A 17,098-nucleotide genomic window follows, 5' to 3' on the forward strand; every position below is an offset into this window, starting at 1 on the left:
GCATGTTTTCTTCAGAGCTTTTTGGAACTCTTCCTGTTTTTTTACGTACTGCGTTGACAGTCAGTTCACGTGATTACGTGGGAGGCGTGTCACACAAAACTCCGCCCCCCACGGCTTTCGAGCTCAATTCCATTACAGTAAATGGAGAAAAATAGCTTCCAGTTATGACCATTGCGCGTAGAATTTCGAAATGAAACCTGCTTAACTTTTGTAAGTAAGCTGTATGGAATGAGCCTGCCAAATTTCAGCCTTCTACCTACACGGGAAGTTGGAGAATTAGTGATGAGTGAGAGAGTGAGTGAGTCAGTGCTTTGCCTTTTATTAGTATAGATATAACTGTATAAAAAAAAATCGGGTTAGGGTACAACACTGATATGACCATTTAGGTGGTGCTGACTTGTAATCAAGAGGTTCCCGGTTCAATTCCAAGCTTGCCTGTTTTGAGTAGTGAGCTGCTCTTATTGATACTATGATAGACTAAAAATATATACTGCTGGTGTAAATTTATGGTACTTGTAAAAGTTAGTGTTTTTTTTTTCTTGAATAAAAGCACACTTTTTCTGTTATACTTGACTGTCATATTTCTCAAAGACCCTGTTTAATGCTGCTTTCATTAGAACATTAGAACATTCTAGACGATAACAGGCCATTCAGCCCAACAAAGCTCGCCAGTCCTGTCCACTTGTTTCCTCCAAGAAAACATCAAGTCGAGTTTTGAAAGTCCCTAACGTCTTACTGTCTACCACAGTACTGGGTAGCTTATTCCAAGTGTCTATCGTTCTTTGTGTAAAGAAAAACTTCCTAATGTTTGTGCGAAATTTACCCTTAACAAGTTTCCAACTGTGTCCCCGTGTTCTTGATGAGCTCATTTTAAAATACGAGTCTCGATCCACTGCATTAATTCCCTTCATAATTTTAAACACTTCAATCATGTCACCTCTTAATCTTCTTTTGCTTAAACTGTAAAGGCTCAGCTCTTTTAATCTTTCCTCATAATTCAACCCCTGTAGATCTGGAATCAGCCTAGTCGCTCTTCTCTGGACTTTCTCTAGTGCTGCTATGTCCTTTTTGTAGCCTGGAGACTAAAACTGCACACAGTACTCCAGATGAGGCCTCACCAGTGCATTATAAAGGTTGAGCATAACCTCCTGTGACTTGTACTCCACAGATCGTGCTATATAACCTAACATTCTGTTAGCCTTCTTAATGGCTTCTGAACACTGTTGGGAAGTTGATATCTTAAGAGTCCACTATGACTCCTGAATCCTTCTCATAAGGTGTACTCTCGATTTTCCGACCACCCATTGTGTATTCAAACCTAATATTTTTACTTCTTATGTGTAATACTTTACATTTACTGACATTAAATTTCATCTGCCACAAATCTGCCCAAGCCTGTCTGCTATCCAAGTCCTTCTGTAATGATATAACGGATTCCAAATTATCTGCTAATCCACCTATCTTGGTATCATCTGCAAACTTAACCAGCTTGTTACTTATATTCCTATCTAAATCATTTATATATATTAAAAATAGCAGCGGCCCTAGCACTGACCCCTGTGGAACACCACTCTTAACATCGGCCAGTTCTGTTGAGGTTCCTCGCACCAACACCCTTTCATATGTAGATTGTTACCTGTCTAATAAGAGAGCAGTCCCAGTAAGGCATTATAAAGGCATATTACTGTAGGTATAAAGGGGCCCCAGTAGCAATTCTAGACACACTTCTGCTGAATTTTTTGTTGTCTAAATGTCCTCATTGCTGGTGTGCTCGTTTTGTCTTTATTCTCTCCTCCTTTACTACCTCCGGTGGGTTTCGAGTGCAAGCCTGCCTTCTTAATCATTTTGTTGGATCAGAGGGCCATCCCTTGAAATGAAGTTACTGACCCATCACACCACTGGCCACCACACAATTATAGAATAAGTAAAGGATGTCACTATACGCGTTAAAGGTGTGCAGTCTCCTATGGAAATGAGTCCACTCTGCTCTTTCTTATATAGTTCATCTGTGTTACTGTGAGACTAGACCAGGATGTAAGATTAGGAAGACTGAAAAATTATTTTTTTAACTGGACAGAGAATGAGACAGAATTATGAAGGGCATTAGTAAGTTAAATGCTCATTTAAAAAAATGTTGCTTACATGTAAATTTCACAGAAATGTTATAAAATATTGCTTCACACAGCAGATATATGGAACAAGTTATAAAATACTGGAGGTAAAAGTAGTACCTTGGGAACCTTAACATCTAGACTTAATATCAGAAATGACAAATTCTTATGTTCTTCAATCAATTTGATTGCGACAAAGGCAACTGACCCCAAGGAAATATTTTAAAAGGAAGTGTGTTTTAAAGTACCTGGGATAAAAAAAGGATTATTATTTTCTAATGATAATCCCAATTTAGTTATAACACAAGAATTTGCCGAAAGAGCAAAAAATCAGGAATTAAACCATTACCTTTTTATGACTTTGCCAAAAAACACAGTTACTTGTTTAGTTTTTGGCTGTTTTTATATTAGCTGATGATAAAGAAAAAATTTAAAATTGATGTGTGTAGCACATGGAATTCCCTACAGAACGCTAAGATTTTAGCACACAGTATTTCCAGCCAAAATTATTTTATTTTTTTGGAATAGATGATAAAGTCTTATATCATGTATTTTTGGGAGAAAAAAAAAAGGGAGTGGTCTCCCCTCGACTTTCTTGTATACTCAGATATGGGGATGGATATTTGAGGAGTAAAACGCAAGACAATGATTATATTTTTACCAGTAACGGCGCACCACATGATAACGTGCAGTGAATACACTTGACTTGACCATTCCTAGTTTTCATCCTCTTTCTCTGTACGTTTAGCATTTGTTTGCTCAGAGGTTGATGTGCTTGCCACTTCCTGAGCAGCTGTTCTTTTCTCCACCCTAGCGGCCCGCTTCTTCTCTTCTTCAGTCGGCATCTTTTCGCATTAAAACTGATTAAAGTCAGTGTTTGTGTTGCAATTACTTAGTACGTTTCCTTTAATTTTTCACTTAAGCTGGCACTTAAGTCTTCAATCTGCCTCAAGAATGATTTAAGATATGAAGAGGTAGGGGAAGTGACGGGGAAGGTGGTAGGGATGAGAATGGCGCCCGTACACATGCGCCACACAGCCGCCCTGCTGGCCACTGCTGAGAGTTGATTCTACAATAAAATAAAATAAAAATAAAAAAGGAATAACCTTGGAGATCAATCATCTACTGAAAGTGGATAGTAGACATCAGGTGAAAAAGTTTGCGAGCTACAGGTGATTTAAACAGACAAATGGACAGCCACGGTAGAATATTATATAGAAAGATATTATGTACATTAAAGAACCATTAACAACAAATCAAATCCCAATTAATAATATAGTGAACAATTATTATACAGGGATCATATAGTGAGAACATTGAGGATGCTGTTGACTTGCACTACTGATTACATCAACTTCTGTATGGACATTGCAGTTCCAGTAAGAACAGTACGCTGCTATGCTAACAACAAGCCATGGATTACAAGTGACATCAAGGGCCTTTTGAAAAAGGCTTTTAAAGGCGGTGATCAGCATGAGTTTAAGCATGTGCAGAAGGAACTCCGAGTAAAGCTCAGGGCGGCAAAGGAGCAGTACAGGAGAAAGCTGTAGCAGAAGTTGTAGAATAAGAGCATGAAGGAAGTGTGGGATGGGAGGAAGTTCATCACTGGCTGCAGCTTAAAGTGGGGTGCCACCATCGAGAGAGACGTGGAGAGAGAAAACCAAATGAACAACTTCTTTAACAGGTTTGACCATCCTAACCCACTCTCACCTCAGAGTACTGCACCATCCACCCATCCTTCTGCTGATACCAGCATAGGAGAGACATCCCCACCCACATTTACAGCAGCTCAGATGAGCAGAGAGCTGAGGAGACTTCGTGCCAGCAAAGCAGTGATTCCAGATGGAGTATCGCCATGACTACTGAAGGTCTGTGCGCTGGAGCTGGGGAGTCCTCTACAGCGCGTCTTCAACCTGAGCCTGGAACAGGGGAGAGTCCCGAGGCTTTGGAAAACATCTTGCATCATCCCAGTCCCAAAAGTATCACGTCCTAGTGAGCTGAATGACTTCCGGCCTGTCGCTCTGACGTCACATGTGATGAAGACCATGGAGCGACTGGTGTTTCACCACCTGAGGCCACAGGTCCACCACGCCCTTGACCGATCCCTCTCCCACATGGACAGAGGCAGTGGTGCTGTAAGAATTATGTTTCTGGACTTCTCTAGCGCCTTCAACACCATCCAAACTCTGCTCCTTAGGGACAAGCTGACAGAGATGGGAGTAGATTCATACCTGGTGGCATGGATCGTGGACTATCTTACAGACAGACCTCAGTATGTGCATCTCGGGAACTGCAGGTCTGACATTGTGGTCAGCAACACAGGGGCGCCGCAGGGGACTGGACTTTCTCCGGTCCTGTTCAGCCTATATACAATCGGACTTCCAATACAACTCGGAGTCCTGCCACGTGAAAAAGTTCACTGATGACACTGCTATCGTGGGCTGCATCAGGAGTGGGCAGGAGGAGGAGTATAGGAACCTAATCAAGGATTTTGTTAAATGGTGCGACTCAAACCACCTACAACTGAACACCAGCAAAACCAAGAAGCTGGTGGTGGATTTTAGGAGACCCAGGCACCTCCTGGACCCCGTGATCATTGGAGGTGACTGTGCAGAGGGTACAGACCTATAAATACCTGGGAGTGCAGCTGGATGATAAATTGGACTGGACTGCCAATACTGATGCTCTGTGCAAGAGAGAACAGAGCCGACTATACTTCATTAGAAGACTGGCATCCCTCAACATCTGCAGTATATATCAGACAGTTGTGTGAGTGCCCTCTTCTACGTGGTGGTGTGCTGGGGAGGCAGCATAAAGAAGAGGGACGCCTCACGCCTGAACAAACTGGAGAGGAAGGCAGGCTCTATTGTAGGCATGGAGATGGACAGTTATACATCCGTGGCAGAGCGACGGGCGCTGAGCAGACTCCTGTCAATCATGGAGAATCCACTGCATCCACTGAACAGGATCATCTCCAGACAGAGGAGCAGCTTCAGCGACAGACTGCTGTCACCATTCTGCTCCACTGACAGACTGAGGAGACCCCACACTATGCGACTCTTTAATTCCACCCGGGGCGGTAAACGTTAACATTATACAAAGCTATTGTCAGTTATACCTGCATTGCTATCAGTCTTTAATTTAATATTGTTTTATATCAGTATGCTGCTGCTGGAGTAGGTGACTTTCCCCTTGGGATTAATAAAGTATCTATCTATCTAAAAGTAAAGTTGAACAAAAGGTAAAAGGTGAAGTACCACTTCCGGTTAACGGTAATAGCCCAAAGGTTGACAGAAATCTACGTTTTGTACCTAATACATGTGTGCAAAGTTTGGTTGACCTAAGTGAAAGCGTACTCAAGTTATCGTGCTTATATACACATACACACACACACAGATACAAAGACATAATTCCAAAAATGGTATTTTCAAACTCAGCAAGGTCTAAAACTTTGAGATTCATTAAAATCTCAACATCAAATTTTTGGACGATTCCAATACTTTGCCTATACTTCATATACGAGAAAGTAAAAATGGATAATTCTCCTCCTCCGTCACAAACAGACACTACAAGCACAAAATCAAAATCTTTATAAGGAGAACTCTAGTGACCCAACATTGCTCAAAATCTAAAGACTTTACCGAACTATCAACTGTGCTAAGGTTCACTTGGTGTGAATGAGTTATTTTTGAGTTGTGTCCACAGCACACACAGACATCAGTGTCACAATAGTAAATTCATGTTCAGGGATGCCCAAAATGAGTAATCTGTTACAAATTTGAATTTTTTACCCTGCCACAATGTCCTCCCTATATGTACCAGCAGAATACACAGAACAGAACTGCAGAATTTCTGATTTTTTTTTTGTTACAACAGCTTTAAAAATCACTATTTTAATGACGCCCTTCAATGCCAACAATGCTCATTTTAGCTGTTTCCACCAACAGACAATTAACATGAATGTCAAACCAACAGCCATGTATGAAGCAGACCACAATACCTAATACTAAGTTCCATTTGATCTGGGAAATCAGAATTTCTGAGTTCCTGGTCAGAATGTCCTACTAGGAAACTAGGTCCTGATATGTCAAGTTCACGTTTGGACGTCAATCCAAAATGGCGAAATATACCACTAACTGTAGTGAAAGTTGTAGTGTTATACTGTTTATCACCACTTCTGTATGCTTGTGTCTCATTAAATCAGTTGTACACACAGTTCAGTGTAAAATACCGCTGAATCGACTGTTACTTGCCTTTCTTTCTTCCATTTTTTCCCTACAAGGGCTTTTTGGAAGGTTTTTTTTATCACTTCATTGTGTGATTTTTGGCCTATACAATAAATAAAGTGTTATCAACTGATATTTATTCTGATAAAGAAAGCTCAAAAAAAGTTTCCTTGGAGATGCCAATATTGTTACATATGCATAATAGACCTAACTATTTTACATTACAGTGAATAATTAACCACAGTAAAAAACAGTAAAACGTAATAAATTGAAAGAAAATTGTGTTTCATGTTGCGTTAGAGGTATTCGTTGCGCCATACGTTTTCATTCTGTTTGGCTTTGAAATTAGCACGCAAATACTTTTTAAACTACAAGGGTTTCTTGGGAGTACAGTATTTTACAACTTCTTTGTGTGATTGTTGGCCTATACAATAAATAAAGTGTTATCAACTGATATTTATTCCGATAAAGGAAGCCCAACAAGAGTTTCCCTGGAGACGTCCATATCAGTTTTCCGAACGTTTTACTGGAATGCGGTACCCAATTTTGGTGTGACATCATCCCCGGCTCCTAAATGTAAAAACAACTTAGTCAGTAGCACAACCCAGCAATCATTGGGTACACAGCAGGAACAATGCCTGGACAGGATGTTTGTCCATTGCAGGGTGAAAATTTCCACACCCACTAAACTCACTTGGGTCGATTTAGCATCGCCAATCCGCCTCAACTGCACACACGGAGGAAACCGACGAGACACAGGCAGAGCATGCAAACTTCACACAAGGAGCACATGGGATGCAAGACCAGGTCTCCTTATTGTGAGGGAGCAGCACTACCCGGAGTACACGAAGTCTGAGAAAAGTATTTCAAAAGAACAAACTTTAAAACGTTTTGTGGTGTCAGTGGGTGACAAGCCTTTTATGTTGATACTGTATGCAAAGGATCTGCATCAAAAGAAGATGGTACAGTTGTTACTGTCTCACAGTTCCAAACGACTGGGTTTTCCTCATCCATGCACAATGTTTTCTTTCAGGTTCTCCATTTTTCTCCAACACCAGGAAGAAGTGCAGGTTTTAACTGACACGCCCTACATTGACACATGGTATATATTTGAGAGTGTGCTCTGTGTTGGACTGGCACCCTATCCAGGATAGGTTTCAACCTTGCGGGCAGTGTTTTAGGGATAGGCACCACTTTCCTGCTGGTTTTAAATGGATGAATTTTCATTCACATGCTAAGTTTTGTATTACACTCACAGCTTTTACTAAAACACATGGTTACCTGAAAGCTTAAGGGTTGCTGGATGGAAATGTTAATGTCTATAAGGAAAACTAATAGCCAAGAACATCACATTCAATACTTTTGCCTCACATTCATCTCCTTATAGCAAATCCGAACTTCTGCTGATAAATTCTTATAGAGGGCACTGTTTATAACAACCTCGTACATGAAAAAAGTCTAAACAGATGGCACGTTTGTGTGTCCGTTTAACCGTTACTTGGGAACATAGTATCAAAAATACATCATTAATATTATTAGGCAGAAGCCTTTCACATATATTAATAACAATTGGCCTGAAGTTGTGACTTTATGGAAAAAGTAACAACTCCCCGTGTGACTAATTCAGAGAGTAACTATTCAAAATGCCGGATTTACCATTCTATTTACGATCGTAACGAAAACAGCCAATTAACGGAAATAAACATATGTTTTTTTGAAGAAACGTTATCAGTTACTCATTTTCAATAAAACACATGTTTCGAAAAAAAAAAAAAAATTTTCCACAAATCAGAAAATTCAGAAACGGTCTTGTTATTGTCGTTTTAATAGCTTACAGAATTACCTTGTTTAAAAGGTCGAAATAAAACAAAGACGGTTTCCACAATGCACGAGAGGCGAAGCAAAACCAAACGCTACCCGTCTGCAGTCAAAGTGAATTCCGAGGACAACGCGACAGGCCACCCGCTCAAGCAGAGAATCATAAAGTCATCGTAACGTTCGGCGACTTTGGATTATTTTCGTTTTCTTTCTCTCCTACTTTGCACATAAATCTCGGCAGCCGACTGTCAAAAACGTAAAAACATTACTCACCAACCACGGAACAGCGCGTGTTTACATAGTGAAGAAGGCGGACGTAAGCACCAAGCACTTCCAAGAACAGGGGACACACTGGGACACAGCGAGAGGATGCAGCGCGAGCCCATGAGAGGGGCGTGACTAAAAGAAGGCGTAGCCTTTAATTGGCCGGGCTCCACCGAGAAGATGCGATGGGCGTGGTTATAAGAAGATTCACTCTGTAATTGGTCAGGCTCACAAACTGGAGAGGAGGAGCTGCGAAGCAGGGCAAACAATCGGCGAGCAGATGGTAGGGAGCTTGTCTTCTCTGTGAGGGCTTGGTTAGTGAATCGGGGAGGCGCAAGTGTCTGTAAACTGATTTTTTTTTTTTATTGTGATTGATGATACCGCTGTTTTAAAAATCGATTCCAATAATAAGATTTTATGTATCACAATTTCCGGTAATATGTATTTTTATAAGTGAAGTGGCTTTATTGTCACACCATCCATACACAGCATTGCAGCATACAATAACGTTACCCAGTACTGTGGTGCGACATACTGTATAACCACAAGACAAATGCAAAACAAATATATTAGATAATAATACATAATAACGAATATAAAAATTAACAGTAGTGACAAATTTACTGCATATAAATAAGCTTCTAGAAGAAGATCGGAGGGCAGGGGGTCAGCACATGGCTCAGAGTCGGGACAGCAAAGGGGAAGTAGCTGTTGCAGAACCTGTCAGAACTAGCAGAACCTTCTGCTTGTTGGAAATGGGACAAAGAGACCGTAAAAAGGTGTGGGAGCGGTCCTCCGTAGACTTTACGGTTGCAACGCTTGATAAAGGCATTTTTAAAAGAGAGAAAATAAGTCTTTATGATCTGTTGTGCAGTGTGCACTATCCGTCGTGGGACCTTGAGGTCAGCGACACTGCAGACCCAAAAACAGATGGTGAGGCAGCTGGTCAGAATATTCTCGATGGTACCTAAACAGATTAAGATGTTTTAATATAATTTATTATGACAACCACCAAAAATAACCGATTATGTTTGGACCTTCAGTTCTTACTTGTGCTCCTGTAATTTATCTTGGCCCTTTGACAACCTACTGTAAACCCTTCGCAAAAAATCTGAGTGGGATTTCTTTTAATAATACCTTCAAATTTGATAAACAAATTAACTCAATTGATATAGCCTGTTTCTATCAGGAGTTATGCAATATAGGAATCTATATATGTTACTTGGGTTATGTTTCTTTCCTTAGTGCTGGAATGGTGCTGTTAATCGCCATCCAGCAGTGGTGGTAGTGCTTAAAATAGCAGCCTGACATCCGGATCATACTGAATGTGCGATGTGGGTGGAGTTGTCGCTGTTTGAGGGGTGGAGTTTTGAATATAGATACTGTAGAGATAAGGGGTGGGCATGTGGGTGGAGTTGTCGCTGTTTGAGGGGTGGAGTTTTGAATATAGATAGTGATAAGGGACTTTCGGACGGCTTCGAGGAGATTCTGGTCCACCGTCCGGCGTCTCAGGAGGGGGAAGCAGTGCAGTGTCAACACCGTATATGGTGGGGATGGTGCGCTGCTGACCTCGACTTCGGGCGCTAGGGTCGGTGGGAGGAGTACTTCGAAGACCTCCTCAATCCCACTAACATGCCTTCCAATGAGGAAGCAGAGCCTGGGGACTCTGAGGTGGGCTCTCCCATCTCTGGGACTGAAGTCACCGAGGTGGTCAAAAAACTCCTTGGTGGCAGGGCCCGGGGTGGATGAGATCGCCGAGTTCCTTAAGGCTCTGGATGTTGTAGGACTGTCTTGGTTGACACGTCTCTGCAACATCGCATGGACATCGGGGACAGTGCCTCTGGATTGGCAGACGGGGTGGTGGTCCCCTCTTTAAAAAGGGGGACCGGAGGGTGTGTTCCAACTATAGAGGGATCACACTCCTCAGCCTCCCTGGAAAAGTCTATTCGGGGGTTCTGGAGAGGAGGGTCCGTCGGATAGTCGAACCTCGGATTCAGGAGGAACAGTGTGGTTTCCGTCCTGGTCGCGGAACAGTGGACCAGCTCTACACCCTTAGCAGAGTCCTGGAGGGTGCATGGGAGTTTGCCCGACCGGTCTACATGTGTTTTGTGGACTTGGAAAAGGCATTCGACCGTGTCCCTCGGGGAATCCTGTGGGGGTGCTCGGGAGTATGGGGTACCGGACCCCTGATAAGAGCTGTTCGGTCTCTGTACAACCGGTGTCAGAGCTTGGTCCGCATTGCCGGCAGTAAGTCGAGCCCGTTTCCAGTGAGAGTTGGACTCCGCCAGAGCTGCCCTTTGTCACCGATTCTGTTCATAACTTTTATGGACAGAATTTCTAGGCGCAGCCAGGGTGTTGAAGGGGTCCGGTTTGGTGGACTCAGGATTGGGTCACTGCTTTTTGCAGATGATGTTGTCCTGTTTGCTTCATCAGGCCGTGATCTTCAGCTCTCTCTGGATCGGTTCGCAGCTGAGTGTGAAGCGGCTGGGATGAGAATCAGCACCTCCAAATCCAAGAGCATGGTCCTCAGCCGGAAAAGGGTGGAGTGCCCTCTCAGGGTTGGGGGAGAGATCCTGCCCCAAGTGGAGGAGTTCAAGTATCTCGGGTCTTGTTCACGAGTGAGGGAAGAATGGAGCGTGAGATCGACAGGCGGATCGGTGCGGCATCCGCAGTGATGCGGGCTCTGCATCGGTCTGTCGTGGTGAAAAAGAAGCTGAGCCGTAAGGCAAAGCTCTCAATTTACCAGTCGATCTATGCTCCTACCCTCACCTATGGTCATGAGCTATGGGTAGTGACCGAAAGAACGAGATCGCGAATACAAGCGGCTGAAATGAGTTTCCTCCGCAGGGTGTCTGGGCTTTCCCTTAAAGATAGGGTGAGAAGCTCAGTCATCCGGGAGGGGCTCAGAGTAGAGCCGCTGCTCCTCCGCATCGAGAGGAGTCAGATGAGGTGGCTCGGGCATCTGATCAGGATGCCTCCTGGGCGCCTCCCTGGTGAGGTGTTCCGGCACGCCCAACCGGGAGGAGGCCCCGGGGAAGACCCAGGACACGCTGGAGGGACTATGTCTCCCGGCTGGGCTGGGAACGCCTTTGGGATTCTCCCGGAAGAGCTGGAAGAAGTGGCCGGGAGAGGGAAGTCTGGGCCTCTCTGCTTAAGCTGCTGCCCCCGCGACCCGACCTCGGATAAGCGGAAGAGAATGGATGGATGAATGGATAGTGATAAGGGATGGTTGGTTTTTGTTTTTTGGTTTGTGGTGGGGCTCTCCTGGTTATGGTCTCTGTTAAGCTGAAACAAGCACCTTAAAAGGAAGATTTAATAAAATTAACTTTGGAACCTTCAAGCCTTGTGTGTCACTCCCCGCTGTAAATTAGGACAAGGGAACTCAGGGACGGGGTTTTACCCCAGAGCACGTCGCTCTGGCCCTGGAGAGCATCACAACCCTGGACCCGAGGAAGGAAAAGCTCCTCTACGTCACCCCGACCACGGTCCGGAGACAGGCAGGAAAGGTAACACAGGTCAGGGTATTATGTCAAGCTCTTTCTTTCTGTACATGGTGTTGAGACACGAATTCATGAGTTTTTATCTTCTCAACTTGACCATTGCAACTCATTATATATATTTGAGTTAATCAGTCATCTGTTACTCGTTTTCAGGTAGTCTAGAATGCTGCTGCCAGGCTTCTAACAGGCACACGAAAACAGAATCCCATCACACCAGTCTTAGTTTCTCTTTGCTGGCTTCCTGTTCGCTACACGATTGAGTTTCAAATTTTACTGTTTGTTGTTAAGTCCCTGAATTGTTTACCCCCCTTCTATCTTACTGATCTCTTGCATTCTTACTCTCCTTCACAATCACAGAAGTCCTCTGACCAGAAATTATTGGTTGTGCCGAGATCTATACTTAAGTTTAGAGGGGACCGTGCTTTTCCAATATCTGCCCCTAAGCTTTGGAATAGTCCTCCTGTTTATATAAAGTCAGCAGCAGCTATGGTCACTTTTAAATCCCACATGCAAGCCTAACTTTTTTCTTCAGCTTTTATACTTATATGTATGTATTTATTTACTGTATATATATATGTAAACTAGGGGAGTCTGCCCCCTGCTCACTTCTCTCACCAACCCCCGGACGGGCACTACACACTAACCACTTCGCGGCTCTGATGCTCGCGTATAGGGAAGCGGATTTACAATTTAAACAGATTGTTATTTTCATGGAAATTGTTACATATGCATAATAGAAATACAGTATCTATTTTATATTACAGCAAGTCATTAACCATATTAAAAAACAGTAAATCATAATAAATTGAAAGAAAATTTTGTTTCATGTTGCGTTAGAGGTATTCATTGCATTATACGTTTTCGTTCTGTTTGGATTTGAAATGAACACGCAAATTCTTTTTAAACTTACACTTTTATTGTGAAATTTAAGTAAAAACAATATTTGGAATTAACCTTTCATCAGTATCGCATTGAATTTTGATTCCGTGTTTGGAGTTACATCGTGACAACGTAACGTATAACTACTTTGTGAGTGAATATCGTTTCTTTCTCTCTAATAAATAAAATAACTTTTTCGAATGTTTGTCCCTGTGATTTGTTAATTGTCGTAGCACAAGCTATTCTAACGGGAAACTTAACGTTTTAATACGAATAGCATATCGAGATCTCCTTTGGTGTCTAATGTTATCCCCTGATGATGTACTACATTACCTTTCTTGTCGCCTGTTAGAATTTTATATGTCAGAATTGTTTGACCAATTTTGAATACAACTAATCTTGTCGTATTGCATAGCCCATCACTCAGACATAAATTATGCAATAACATTATGATACATCCTTCTTTCAACACTAATTCGAACGGTCTTAATGCTTGTAGATATTCTTTGTGATATTGTAAGCTGGTGTTTTCATCTTTCGCACCATCTCCACCAACTCTTTCAGCAGAGTCTATTGATTCGCATTTAACCAATTTGATGTGTAACCAATCATCATTTTTCATGTTAATTCATTTGACTTCACCGTTTCTCAGTGCTAGGTTTGCCCGTGTACTCATTTCTTCTGTTGATAACCCTTCAGGATGAAATTCTTCAATAAGATTTAGACATAATGTCTTCTTTTATTGGGGACTTAAAATGAGGAAAACGTAAAAATGTATTATTCTTCCTGGCGGAAACTCTTATGGTCCATTAAACAACCATCTTCAGATCTCTCTACACATGTTCTGTGGAGTTTAAGTCAGGAATTTGGCTGGGCCACTCAAGGACACACAAAAACTTGTCCCAAAAGCACTCCAGCTTTGACATGACTGTATGCTTCAGGTCCTTGTCCTGCTGAAATATGAACTCCAGTCTGAGGTGATGTGCGCTCTGGAGCAGGTTTTCTTTGAGGCCCTATCTGGATTTGGTGGCATCCATCCCTCCCTAAATTCTGACCAGTCTCCCTGCCCCATAGCATGAAGCTGTCACCACCATGCTTTGTTGTAGGGATGGTGTTACAAGGTGATGAGCAGTGCTTAGTCTTCACCAGATTTAGTGCTCTGAGTTCTGCCCAAATAGTACAATACGTGTCTCATCAAACCAGAGAATCTTCCTCCTCAAGCTCTCAAAAATGTTTAAATGCCTTTTACTAATTGTTAATGCCTGGTTGATGGAGTGTTGCTGAGATGGTCATTTTTGTGCCTGGTTCTCCCATCTCGGCAAGGAACACTCCCTCCAAGGAGATTGACAGGTGAACCTGCCTCTTGGGAACGACCCACAAAACACAAGGGGCATGACAGAAAATTGATCTACAGTGATCCTTCGCTATATCACGCTTCGACTTTCGTGGCTTCACTCTATCGCGATTTTTTTCTCATACACGCTTAAGTCACTACGCATGTGCTTTCTGAGAACTTTTATCTAAGCCCCATGATGGCTCCTAAACGTGCTACTTTTTCTAAGCCTTCCGACAATAAAACTAAGCGCCGGAGGAAGATGCTTACTATCGAGGAGAAGGTGAAACTCTTGGATATGATTAAAGATGGCAATAACCTACAAAAGCCTCCTCACGCATATGAAAAGACAGTGCCTGCAACTGCCTATCAAGATGTTCTTCAGCCGCGCACCCAGACTCCCACTGCCTACTCCTTCTTCTTCACTGAAGACAACAACGCACCTGCTGAAGATACTGCACCACCTGAAGACTCTCCTACTGAGGTCGTGCCTTCATAGGTTACTGGTTGTGTGCAATTAAAAGAACAGTACAATAATCTACTATATAAAAGCATTCGGGATTGTCCTTCCGTCCCGTGAGTGCAAAGCGTAGCGGTATTCTGCTTATTACAGACTTACTACTTGCGGCTTGAGGTACGAAGTGACGCGATGTGAGCAGAGTTCTGGTGCTCTCATCGTTCCCTTGCTTTTGTGCGCGATGCGCTGGAAAAATAGACAAAATTATGTCTCTGGAAATAATTAATGTTGATGGAGTACAAATGCCTCACCGCGTAGTAAATATCAGGGGAGATGGTGCTTGCTTATTCTCATCTATAGCTTATTTAGTGCATGAAACTCCGTCTGTAGCGGTACAGATTCGGGCTGACATTGTACGACTTTGGACAGGCACTCGAGGGGATAAAAAAAAAAACGTAGGTTTTCGGGAGATGTTATGAATGGGCACTTTGATGTTCTCATTCTCTACACTTACATGCCTGATGTACACATGGAGCGCACAAAAATTGAGGATAAAAGGCGGGTGAGCCTAGTAATATGATATTTGTAACATCTAATATGTCTTATTTTGTCTAATATATTGGGTAATACGAGTGTAATGGTGACTAAAGGGTGTTATTTCATGTCTAGAGGGCTCTAATAATGTTAAAAAATGTATTTAGAAGGTCGTAAACAGGTTTTCTATACTCTAACTGCAAAAATATTCGATTTATAAATAAAGAATCCTACTTCGCGAAAATTCATTTATCACGGTATAGTCTGGAACGGATTAACCGCGATAAACGAGGGTTCACTGTACTCATAGAATCCAAAAAACTAACAAAGTGACGAAATACATCATTATAATGTATAAAGAATAAACATAAATAACAATAGTAGCATAAACAATAATAATTAAAGAATTAAAAATGAAGGAAAAAGAAATACAAAATAATTCAAAGTTAAGCTTGGGAGGTGGGGAATCCGGTTACTCAGTTTGGCCTGACAGCCATCTCTAGGAAGAATCCTGGTGCTTCTAAACTTCTTCCATTTCACAGTTATAGAGGCCACTGTGCTGCTTTACAAATGGATTTGCCCCTTTGCCCTGATTGGTGCCTCACCACAATTTGCCCCCTTGCCCTGATTGGTGCCTCACCACAATTTGCCCCCTTGGCAAATTAGCCAAGAATATAAAATATCACAGGGTAAAGCCTTTCGGTGCCTCACCATAATCTGATTGTGGAAGTCTACAGAGAGTTTCTTGGACTTCATGTCTTGGTTTTTGTCCTCTACTTCACAGTACAACTCAAACAATCAACTGTATCTGGTATGAGTTACCCGAAATGTCAAACTATGGAGATACCATCAATCAAAGGTAGGATATTTTTACAACAGGTTATAGAAAACATTGAATATAAACAAATAAATCTTGCAATGAGAGATCTTTTGAAGAGAACCAGAGAGACACTTTCACGTCCCGCGAGACGGACAAGTTGTGTCATACTTACAAACTTTGTAAGCAAGTCCCGTGATACACACGCAGAGCAGGTTAGAGATAATGGAAGCAGGAAAATTCGAAAGTCTCAAAAAAATGAGAGTAAAGATCGCATTAGCACAAACAAACAGAAAGTATTACTCAGTGAAATAACGGAACAGCAAAAAGAGATCGCATAGTGTTTGAGGATGTCTGGGGGACAAGAGAAACAAGGCAGTGAGACAAAAGGAGAGCTGCTGTACAGGCTTTTAAACATTCAAAGCTACGCACAAAATGCAGATCACGCAGTACGACAGCAGCAGCTAGCCTACAGCTGATCGAGCAAAGAGGAGATAAAAAAAAACTTTGTTTATCATTCTATCATCGTTTAAGAGGGGTTTCGGAGGAGTGACCATGTCTCCTTGTGGTGCATTCAGCCCTTCTCTTTGCAACAGTGCGTAGCGCTTTTTGACGAGCAAAGCGAGCAGGGCGCAAAGCCCCCTTGTAACTCCTTAATAAAAATGTGATATATACAGTATAATATGCTCGAAACAGGGACTCCTAGCTCACATCCATTAGTCAAGAGGAATTTTCCTCTTCTTCTGCCAGTCCCCTATGCCCACCTTGTTCCTTCAGTGACTACTTCCAGCACACCCCTTTAAATAAATAGGGTTTATTGCCCTATGCTGGCTGTTTATCCACGTTGGAGCTTACAGGCTGCCAATTTATCAGACCCTCTTTTAAAGTATATGCAGCCTGAGGGGCCCATCTCCTGTCTTGTGCCAGTGCAATGTCCTTCCTGCCTCTCACCAGCTCTTTCCAGTCAGGTAACTTGTTACAGCCTATTAAAAGAAGAACGGGAACGCATGTCTTCTGTTTCTTTTCATCACATCTAATACGCCTGACCTCGACTGGTCCCTTGAGTCAAAGGCCGGAAGCATAGCAATCGTTAAATGCCAGGAAGCCAAACTCCCGATAGCTGGAGTAGAGTGTGAAGTGAACACGTGCCCTCCGCACT

General features: G+C 42.5%; 1 protein-coding gene across 2 annotated transcripts in view; it reads right to left on the reverse strand.

Annotated features, from left to right (window-relative positions):
- Positions 1 to 8,526, reverse strand: part of atg4c (autophagy related 4C, cysteine peptidase) — a 117,400-nt gene extending 108,874 nt beyond the window's left edge. For both annotated transcript variants that reach the window (XM_039735071.1, XM_039735070.1), the window contains exon 1: positions 8,429 to 8,526. The gene's annotated coding sequence lies outside the window, so the exon portion shown is untranslated. The remainder of the gene's footprint in view (positions 1 to 8,428) is intronic.
- Positions 8,527 to 17,098: the final 8,572 nt, after the last annotated feature.

Source organism: Polypterus senegalus, chromosome 14, assembly GCF_016835505.1.
Source record: "Polypterus senegalus isolate Bchr_013 chromosome 14, ASM1683550v1, whole genome shotgun sequence".
NCBI lineage: Eukaryota > Metazoa > Chordata > Cladistia > Polypteriformes > Polypteridae > Polypterus > Polypterus senegalus.